The sequence below is a fragment of the Labeo rohita genome, chromosome 5 (assembly GCF_022985175.1).
Source record: "Labeo rohita strain BAU-BD-2019 chromosome 5, IGBB_LRoh.1.0, whole genome shotgun sequence".
In the NCBI taxonomy this organism is placed as follows: Eukaryota; Metazoa; Chordata; class Actinopteri; order Cypriniformes; family Cyprinidae; genus Labeo; species Labeo rohita.
The window spans coordinates 5,591,070-5,601,698 of record NC_066873.1 but is presented as its reverse complement, the minus strand read 5'-3'; the positions used below and the strand labels follow the sequence as shown (position 1 = coordinate 5,601,698).

The 10,629-nt window shown below is 39.3% G+C and overlaps 1 long non-coding RNA gene across 1 annotated transcript; it reads right to left on the bottom strand.

The window, feature by feature from the left end:
* Positions 1-6,167: 6,167 nt before the first annotated feature.
* Positions 6,168-7,182, bottom strand: LOC127165983 (uncharacterized). The gene is made up of 3 exons (XR_007827842.1): positions 6,998-7,182; positions 6,838-6,896; positions 6,168-6,685 (listed from the first exon to the last, which is right to left on the bottom strand). It is a non-coding gene; the product is annotated as an uncharacterized LOC127165983 (long non-coding RNA).
* Positions 7,183-10,629: the final 3,447 nt, after the last annotated feature.

Genomic DNA, 10,629 nt, shown 5'->3' with positions numbered 1-10,629 from the left:
CCGCAAAATAACAGGTTTCATAGACAATTGAACAAGTTTTTGGGGCAGACCTGACCTGTTGAAAAGAGATGGTCTTCATCCCTCCAAAGGGTGGTGCCGCTTTTCTCTCTAGTAATATGGCATATAGTCTTAGAGTTTGCACCTGACTAACTGGGGCCCAGGTCAGGAAGCAGACAGACTGGCTAATCCGACCGTCTTCTAGCTGCCTCACGTCACCAAAATCAGTTATTTCTCAGCACATAGAGACCCTTTCACCTAGATATCATGCTATAGAGACTGTGTCTGTTCCCCGAGCTAGACAATACAAAAGACGTCCAAACCAATTTAAGAGTAACAATCTAATCAACGTTCAACAAATAAAAAATGTACATAATACAGAGAAACAAATGATAAAACTCAGCTTATTGAATATCAGGTCCCTTTCTACAAAAGCGCTTTTTGTAAATGATATGATCATTGATCATAACCTAGATGTGCTACGTTTGACAGAAACCTGGCTAAAACCAGATGATTACATTATCTTAAACGAGTCTACCCCTCATGATTACGGTTATAAACATGAGCCACGTCTAAAAGGTAAAGGGGAAGGTGTTTCTACAATTTATAGCAATATTTTCAGTGTTTCTCAGAGATCGGGCTTCAAGTATAACTCGTTTTAAGTAATGGTGATTCATGTAACATTATCCAGAGAGACAAGTGTTAATGATAAAACCCCTGTGACATTTGTACTTGCTACTGTATACAGGCCACCAGGGCACCATACAGATTTTCTTAAAGAATTTGCTGATTTTCTATCTCAGTTAGTGTTGGCTACAGATAAAGTCTTAATAGTAGGTGACTTTAACATCTATGTTGATAATGAAAACGATGCACTGGGAGCAGCATTTACAGACATTCTAAATTCTATTGGAGTTAGACAACACGTGTCAGGTCCCACTCATTGTCGAAATCATATTCTAGACTTAATACTGTCACATGGAATTGATGTCAATGCCGTTGAGATTCTGCAGCAAAGTTATGATATCTCTGATCATTATCTAGTCTCGTGTGTAGGGCTGCACGATTAATCGCACGATGTCGTGAGGCGCGTTTAGTCAATGAAGCCGGTACTTTGATTAGTAGTAAAGCTCCATCACGTGCGTTCAGTACACAGAGCAAGTAATACACAGAGCCGTAAAGCACTGACAAGCTACGCCAAATCGCGCGCAAAATCGAATTCGAAAACTTGATGATGTAACAGAAACTATTGACCCTCTCTTTTCCAGGACTCTAGATATGGTCGCTCCTCTGCGGCTAAGGAAGATTAAGGATAACAGTCCGACCCCGTGGTATAACGAGCTCACTTGCGCCCTAAAGAGAGCAGCCCGGAAAATGGAGCGCATCTTGAGGAAAACGAAATTAGAGGTTTTTCGTACTGCTTGGCGTGAATGTACCCTATCATATAGAAAAGCGTTAAAAATGGCAAGATCTGATTACTTTTCGACTCTTTTAGAAGAAAACAAACATAACCCTAATTAATTATCTTCCTTCCTACAGAAAAATTATATCTGTGAAGATTTCCAGTCAGGTTTTAGACCGTACCATAGTACTGAGACTGCTCTTATTAGAGTTACAAATGATCTGCTCTTGTCATCCGATCGTGGTTGTATCTCTCTGGTAGTGCTACTGGCTCTTAGTGCTGCGTTCGATACTGTTGACCACAACATTCTCTTAAACAGACTTGAAAATTATGTTGGCATTAGTGGTAGTGCATTGGCATGGTTCAAATCATACTTATCTGACCGTCATCAATTCGTGGCAGTAAATGAAGAGGTATCATATCGGTCACAAGTGCAGTATGGAGTACCGCAAGGCTCAGTACTAGGGCCATTACTTTTTACGCTTTACATGTTACCCTTGGGTGATATCATCAGGAAATATGGTGTTAGCTTTCACTGTTACGCTGATGATACTCAGCTCTATATTTCTTTGCGGCCCGGAGAAACATACCAATTTGAAAAACTAACAGATTGTGTAGCTGAGTTAAAAAACTGGATGACAAGTAATTTCTTACTGCTAAATTCTGAAAAAAACAGAGGCCTAAAACCTCCGTTTGTAATAACTTAAAACACTGTCTAATACTTGATGGCTGTTCTGTTAATTCTTTGTCATCAGTTAGGAACCTAGGTGTGCTATTTCATGGCAATCTTTCCTTTGAAAACCACATCTCTAGTATTTGCAAAACTGCATTTTTCCATCTCAAAAATATATCTAAATTATGACCTATGCTCTCACTGTCAAATGCTGAAACATTAATTCATGCTTTTATGACCTCAAGATTAGATCATTGTAATGCTTTATTGGGTGGTTGTTCTGCTCGTTTAATAAACAAACTCCAGCTGGTCCAAAATGCAGCAGCTAGAGTTCTTACTAGAACCAAAAGGTATGATCATATTAGCCCGGTTCTGTCAACACTGCACTGGCTCCCTATTAAACATTGTATAGATTTTAAAATCTTGCTAATTACTTATAAAGCCCTAAATGGTTTAGCTCCTCTGTACATGAGCAAGCTCTTATCACATTATAGTCCCTCACGTCCACTGCGTTCTCAAAACTCTGGCAATTTGATAATACCTAGAATATCAAAATCAACCGCGGGCGGCAGATCATTTTCTTATCTAGCGCCCAAACTCTGGAACAATCTACCCAACACTGTTCGGGACGCAGACACACTCTGTCAGTTTAAATCTAGATTAAAGACCCATCTCTTTAACCATGCTTACACATAACACATCAACATATTCCTATAATTCAAATCCGTTAAAGGATTGTTAGGCTGCATTAATTAGGTCAACCGGAACCGGGAACACTTCCCATAACACCCGATGTACTCAGTGCGGACCTTCGATTCCATCTCCCATGTAACTACAGAAACAAGAGAAGGAGACATCTGCGTCAGAGGAGGTGACAGGAAGGTGGGTCGGCTGATTGGCTGATTGGCTGCCGGAGCTCGGCGCGCACGCTGGACTCTACTGCAAACTTGTGTCCACCCGGATAGCCAGACTGACTAAGCCATCCAGCGATATGGGTAACTCCAGTAAATAGATCTCATCTTTAATATAATCAGCCAGTCCATGTAAAAACATGTCCCACTTCGCTTCTAAATTCAATAGAGTAGTCTGTAACGCTGCGATTCCCATGCCGTAACTCCGCCAGAAAACGAGCCGCCTCTCTGCCCGAAGCAGCCCATTCAAAAACCTTTTTGATCTCCTCCGAAAACAACTGGAATGAAGTGCAGCACGGAAGCTTTTGCTCCCAAACTGTAGTCCCCCAGAGAGCCGCCCGTCCAGAAAGCAGCGTGATGACCAAAGCTGCCTTAGATTCCTCAGTAGGAAATGATGATGGTTGAAGGGAGATGTACAGAGAGCATTTGGCAAAGAAAGAACGGCACTGCTGAGGCTCACCCGAGTAGAAAACTGGAGGCGGAAGGCGGGGTTCGCTGAAACGGCAAGCCTGATCCGGGACAGAAAACACAGGTGGATTAGAGGCTATAGGTTGCTGGACGGACTGAGTCTGAAGACGCTGAAGCTGGGTGGTCAGCTCCAAGACCTATGAAACCAGGCCTTGAACAGTGTGATTGGTGGCAGCCATCTGTTCCTCCTGGCAATCCATACCTGAATTACTGTGAGTCAAAAAGTCTCTTAACTCTGATGCACTCGCTGGATGCATAATGGTCAGATCGTTCTGTCATGAAACAGAAACCACAAGATCCAAATGCGAGTGCAAATAATGTTTATTAGATAAACTCCAGCAACAACGACTGCTATTCCGGCAGTGCAGGTGCAAAGAATCCAGATCAGGCTGGGAGCAATCCAAACAGTCAAACTGAGAACAGCACCTATCGTCCCACATGAAACAGAGTAAGGAACTAGGAGGTCTGACAGAAAGCAAGACTTTTATTTGTACACACTCATAACAACAATAAAACTTTATGCTTTTATAAAATAAAGAAAATAAACAGGGTGTGCAGTCTGCTGCTTTAGTCTCTGTGATCTTCATTTAGAAACGCATCACTAAAATGAACTGAAACTGCAAATATACGACACAGAGACATGAGAGAATTTTCTATAGAAAGCTTGATATGTCTACTTTTAAACAAAGTAAGTTTTAGCAAAAACAAATATTCTGTGATAAAGTAATCCGTATGAAACTAACGCGACGTCCAGTCTTTCCCGTGGGACCCACAAACTGCTTTCACTTTTGATATTATATTCATCCCCGTGAGACTTGTGACATGTAAACGCCCACATCACTGTAAACAAAGCAGCAAGACTTGTCTCCATGTTCATCTTGGCTACTTGCATCTTGTTTATGGAAGAAGACACACTGTGAGAAGTAAGATTTATATTTACCTCAAAGGAAGAATGTGATCCAGCAGTAGGGCTGCAACGATTAATCGCACGATGTTGTGAGGCGCGTTTAGTCAATGAAGCCGGTACTTTGATTAGTAGTAAAGCTCCATCACGTGCGTTCAGCTGGAGTGGCAAGTAATACACAGAGCCGTACATCACTGACAAGCTACGCCCTTTTTTTTATAAGCCTACTTGTTTTAGTTCACTAGTCAAGCTTACTGTATTTATGTAGAGTATTATGAGAGAGAGAGATGGACTGGGCGAGTGTGATTACCTGCATCTGATTCAACATTCATTCTTCAGATCGGTCTGAATTCACAATAAACATTAGTTTGAATATCTGCTGAGGAAAGCGTTATCTTTGTCATAACATTAATATCTTTTAATCTGTTAAGGCTGCTCAGTGCATTTTTTAGCTGCATCAAGCTGTTGTTGAAACTAAAAATAACTTCCATTTATAGGGTTTGAATGAATGAATGAATAAACGAGTGCATTTATATAGCGTTTTCATTTGTATTGCTATACACCCAAAGCGCTTTACAATCATGGGGGGATCTCTCCTCAACCACCACCAGTGTGCAGCATCCACTTGGATGATGCGACGGCAGCCACAGGACAACGGCGCCAGTGCGCTCACCACACACCAGCTACAGGTGGAGAGGAGAGAGAGTGACAGAGCCAATTCAGTGAATGGGGATTATTAGGAGGCCATGATTGATAAAGGCCAGAGGAGGGAATTTGGCCAGGACACCGGGGATACTCCCCTACTCTTTACGAGAAGTGCCATGGGATTTTTAATGACCACAAAGAGTCAGGACCTCGGTTTAACGTCTCATCCGAATGACAGTGCTTTTTACAGTATAGTGTCCCCATCACTACACTAGGGCATTAGGACCCACATAGACCACAGGGTGAGCACCCCCTGCTGGCCTCACGAACACCTCTTCCAACAGCAACCTAGTTTTCCCAGGTGGTCTCCCGTCCAGGTACTGACCAGGCTCAGCCCTGCTTAGCTTCAGTGGGTAGCCAGTCTTGGGCTGCAGGGTGAAATGGCTGTGGCTGTGGTGGTTTACTTTTAAAAGTAAAAGTCTTTACTGCTGACTTATAGAAACATCTAATGGCAGAACAATGTAACTAAAATCACAGTCACGTACACACACACTATTTCTCAATACTATATATATGAAGAGTTCAGATGCAAAAGCCCCTTAATCCATCTGACGTATTTCTTTAAAATGAGCATTTCTTTCTGGCTACTTTGTATAGGTTTGTATGTAAGTACTGGTACTTCTGATTGGGCTGAGGCTGGAAGTTAGCGAGTTTAAAGTAAAAGTATTTGATAGACGTATAATATGTGTCAGGAGCATTCACACAGTATCATTATCTCATTTTTGACAAAGATGGCTTTGGTTTTTCTGACAAAGATGGCTTTGGTTTTGCATCTGAACTCTTTATATATATATATATATATATATATATATATATATATACACATACACACATGCATACATGTAATTGTAAGTGTAATGTGTTATTTGAATTTAAATATACTAGAGTGGAACTTCATCATTACAGATATGCATTTACAAAAAAAAAAAAAAAAAAAAAAAAAAAAAATTGACATGACATAATCTTTCTTTGTAAGCCAGTACAATCAGCAAAACTTTATTTAAAATACAATAGAAGTAAATATGAAAAAAAAAATACATACACACACACACACACATATATATATATATATATATATATATATATATATATATATAGCCCGGAATATGAATTTGTGACACCGGACACAGGATGAAGAATTTAAAGGGGTCTTTTAATCCAGACTGCACTTGGATCAGCGCAGCGTTAAGTATGCAAATTTTGGGGAATTAGAACAGAAAAGTTAAAGCTTAAAACAGCCAACGAGACCAATAAAATTATCTTCACTACAAATGGAGTATGTGTCTTTTTCCACATTCACAATAACCAGCTAACATAGACAACGGCAGTAGCCTCTCATGCTGGAAAAACAAATAGAAATGTAGATGTAACAGCTGTCAACAAATAAAAGTGATCAACTGAATAAGGCTACACAAATTATATGAAGAGTACATGGGAAGGAAATTATAAGTTACAATTTTGAGCATCCTTAATACATTACAACACTATTGCACAATTTAACACTCAGTCAACCTCACATTTGTAAATGGGTTCTTATAGGACTTCAAAAACGAATTTGATGTTTCAAACTTACAGTCCATCAGCAGTCTAGCACAGGTACACGTTAATGCTTACTCGACTTCCCTCTGCGCACAATAAGGGGAAAATTACAAAACTGTTTCTTAACATTTGGAGAACATGACATTAGAACAATAGTTCCCTCAACCTTGTCCCAAAAAACATGTATGTGCATAACTAATAAGCACTGTTACAATTAATAAAAGTGAACAACACTCACTTGAATGCTTTACACCGCACTGGAAACACAAAGGGGTCTATGAAGCACTTTTCTCCCCTCTAAACAAAATAATTATGTTTCCATAACACTGGTTTACATAAGATTATGCACAAATTAAGTTTAACAGTCCACTAATACAGATTATATTATCAAAACTTACGCTTTGGTGGTTATCTTCCCCAAACTGACATGTTCGTCAGCAATCGCTGTCAACATGCAAAACTACACAGCCATCCGAATCACCCTATAATTGAGAACGAGTGTATAACTCACTGCATGTGCATATTTCTCTATATTATGTGATTTAATGGCTTTTAAGGATCTCAGTCCTCCACCGCATGACGAACATTCACTCTGCACTGATAACTCGCGCTGCTCATCTGTAGCTCTCGCGACACTTTGTGACTCTCACACAGCCGTGTTTCTTAAAGGGCCAGCGTAACATTATGGCAACAAAATGAGAAAGACACGAAAACACGCTCTATGTGCAGTACATTCAAACCACGGTGTGAAATAAACCAGTCTTTTGTTTGGAACAACAACTTTTCAACCTGGTTACATATATATATATATATATATATATATATATATATATATATATATTAAGAGTTCAGATGCAAAACCTCTATATATAGAGAGAGAGAGAGAGAGAGAGAGAGATGTTCTACTTACATGGCTCAAAAAAAAAAAAAAAAAAACTCTAAACTTATATATTAATAATACATTTCCATTTAATTACAACTGACATGAAATTAAGCGTTAAAACATTACATTAAGTTCTTTTATTTATTTCTATTATAAATTTCTAAATTTCTATTTAAAATAAAAGTATGATAAAGTGTACTTTTTAGCAAGGGAAGGTAATGTGCAAACAAGATACGCGTGTCTGCGGGTAGTTGAATAAATGTGAGTTGAATTTACATATTGCACATTTGATTGTGTTCACAATGGAAGTAAGTGCACTATGGGGAGAGCTATGAGGCGGTTTTAATTGTTCATGAGGTAGACGGCCTGAGGGAAACTGCTCCTGGATGTTCTGCTGCTCAGAGGTGACTTTTCCACAATGGAGTCTATACAGCATGTGTGTGTCCCAGTTCAGTTTGGTGCTGATCAGATCTCCACTGCTTTCCAGCGTTCAGCTCCGGATTGTTATGACTGCACCAGACAGCCAGCTGTTCCTCCTCCCTTCTGTATACAAATCCGTCAGCATCATGAATGGGGCAGATGACTGGAGAGTCGTCTTTGGAAGGGCAGTCAGACTCAGCACACATCCCTGAGGAGCAGCAGTCGTTATAGCATGGATGTAATGCTGCCATACTAGTACGTACTCATATTGACTGTGTCAGTGTTGACGGGACTGTTTGCTCAGTAATCAAATGAAAGAAGCTCCTGTACGGCTCCAGTGATGATCTTCAGGTAGGACATCAGAGCCATTTGTTATGACCTTATTGCAGTTTTAAAAGAGTGCTTATTATGGAAATATTATACTTGAAAAGAATTTACTTAAGTGTAACCTGAATGTGATGTTTTCAGAGAATTAATTGCATGGAATTACATGAAAATACATTATAGTTTGCATTTATGTACGGCACATGCATGTGGTGCAGATCGCTCATCTCTCTTAGTTCATCGTCTGTATATTCTGGTTCAAATAAGTAAGGCTTGGCAAAAAAATTCAAGTCATCCTCTCTGTTGAAATCTTCAAACACGTTTACGAAGAATGTTTTATATACAGCCTGCTTTTTTCTGCTTGTAAACAAGGTGCAGCACCACACACATGTGTTGTGACATCAAAGACTGACACGGAAGAGAAGAAATTTTTGAGTAAAGTCATTATGTTTTGGGTTTTTTTTTTCCATATTCATATTCTCGTAACTTTATAAAATTACTGTTGAACCACTGATGTCTCATGGACTATTTTATTGATGTCATAAATACCTTCCTGCCCCTTGAACGTGGTAATTACATTGCTGTCTATGTAGGGTCAAAAAGCTCTTAGCTTTCATCAAAAATATCTTGATCTGTGTTCTGAAGAAGAACGAAGGTATTATGGGTTTGGAACAACATGAGGGTGAGTAATTAATGACAGAATTGAATTTTTTGGGTGAACTAACCCTTTAATATATAGCAGATAAATGTAATTATTTCATAAATGTAGTACTGGTTTCTTGTTGATAGTGTAAATCATGCCTACATGATATATTACTTTAATCTGGAATCTGTGTAAACATTAAATACATTTATATTGGACTAAAAGAGCCACCAAGTGTCACCAACTGGGACGTCTGCACACATTTTACAGTAAGATTCCACTTGCGTTTGGGTCGAGGCAGTCTTAAGGACAAATCTAATATGATTCTGTTTGTAAATGGCATTGTGTGTAATAAGATCAATATTTTACCCTCACCATTTGTGTCTGTGGAAAGACTCTGAGTGCTCTAGACTGTACGTCTGAGTCACTGGCCCCATGGGAAATTGAAATGAGATTCTGAAGTGGTTTTTGAACAGAAAAAGCATCAGGAATGTTTTCGAGGGGTTAGTAAAACAAGAACAACTCATTTTGATTTGCATTTGATTTAAAACCGCTTCTAAACTACTTTCTACGCACAGAGAATCTGTCAAACAAACAAAACATTAATATTTTTCCCAGGCAATAAATACAGACTTAAGATTGCAAATATTTGGCAGAGGAGAGCAAGTGATGCTAGATTTGCATTTGCTGCTGAGAATAAACAATTCATCTGGTCTCTAAATGAGATGTTGCAGCAAGCGCAAACAAGAACGAGGAAAGCACTGAACTGTGGAAAAAGAACAATAAGCAGGGGAAAAGGCTTGAAAAAAGGAAAAACCAATGCACTCTTTCCCTTAAAGAAACCAAGAAATAAAACTAACAGAGTGGGCCCTAGACGGTGCTCTTTAAATCAAGTGAAGTGCAGATATTTATGGGCGGTTCATTTGATGGCTGCTCCACCGGAGCACACAGGAGAGAAAGAAAGCTATCCTGCCAGTGCAGCAAACTGCATCGCGAATGAATCAAAACCTCGCATTGATCAAGCGATTGATTAGGATTTGGCTGGCACAGGTTGGGCCTTTTAATTAAACCTGACACAGCGGGGTGATGTCTCTTTAAGACACCTTTAGTGATGTAATTAGCATTGAACAGGCAATTACCTAAGCAAGGTGGAAACACCAGGGGTGTCAACTCTTTCCTGCTCACATTTGAATTCATTTCAGATTAGGACAAGAACCAATCACATTTCAAAATCAAATGTGTGATATAGTGCTCTGATGCCACTATGCCACTTAAGCGTGTTAATAGTGATGTGCAAGGCACTTGACCATGTTTCTGTTTTTTATGGCATGTCTTTTTTCTTTTTTTTTTCATGCCTTTTCACAGTGCAATGTAAAATGCTTCTTTCATTACAATGATTCTGTATCTATGACTTAAAGGAACAACTCCCCTAGAGTTAAACAGTTGAGTTTTTACCGTTTTCGAATCCATCCAGCGATCTCAGGGTCTGGAGGTAGCACTTTTAGCATAGCTTAGCATAGATCATTGAATCTGATTAGACCATTAGCATCTCGATAGAGTTTCGATATTTTTCCCTATTTAAAACTTGACTCTTCTGTAGTTACATCGTGTACAAAGACAGATGAAAAATTAAAAGTTGTGATTTTCTAGTTCGATATGGCTATGAACTATACTTTCATTTCTGCGTAATAATCAAGGAACTTTGCTGCCGTACCATGGGTGCAGCAGGCACAACAATATTACGCAGCTGTCAACTCTGC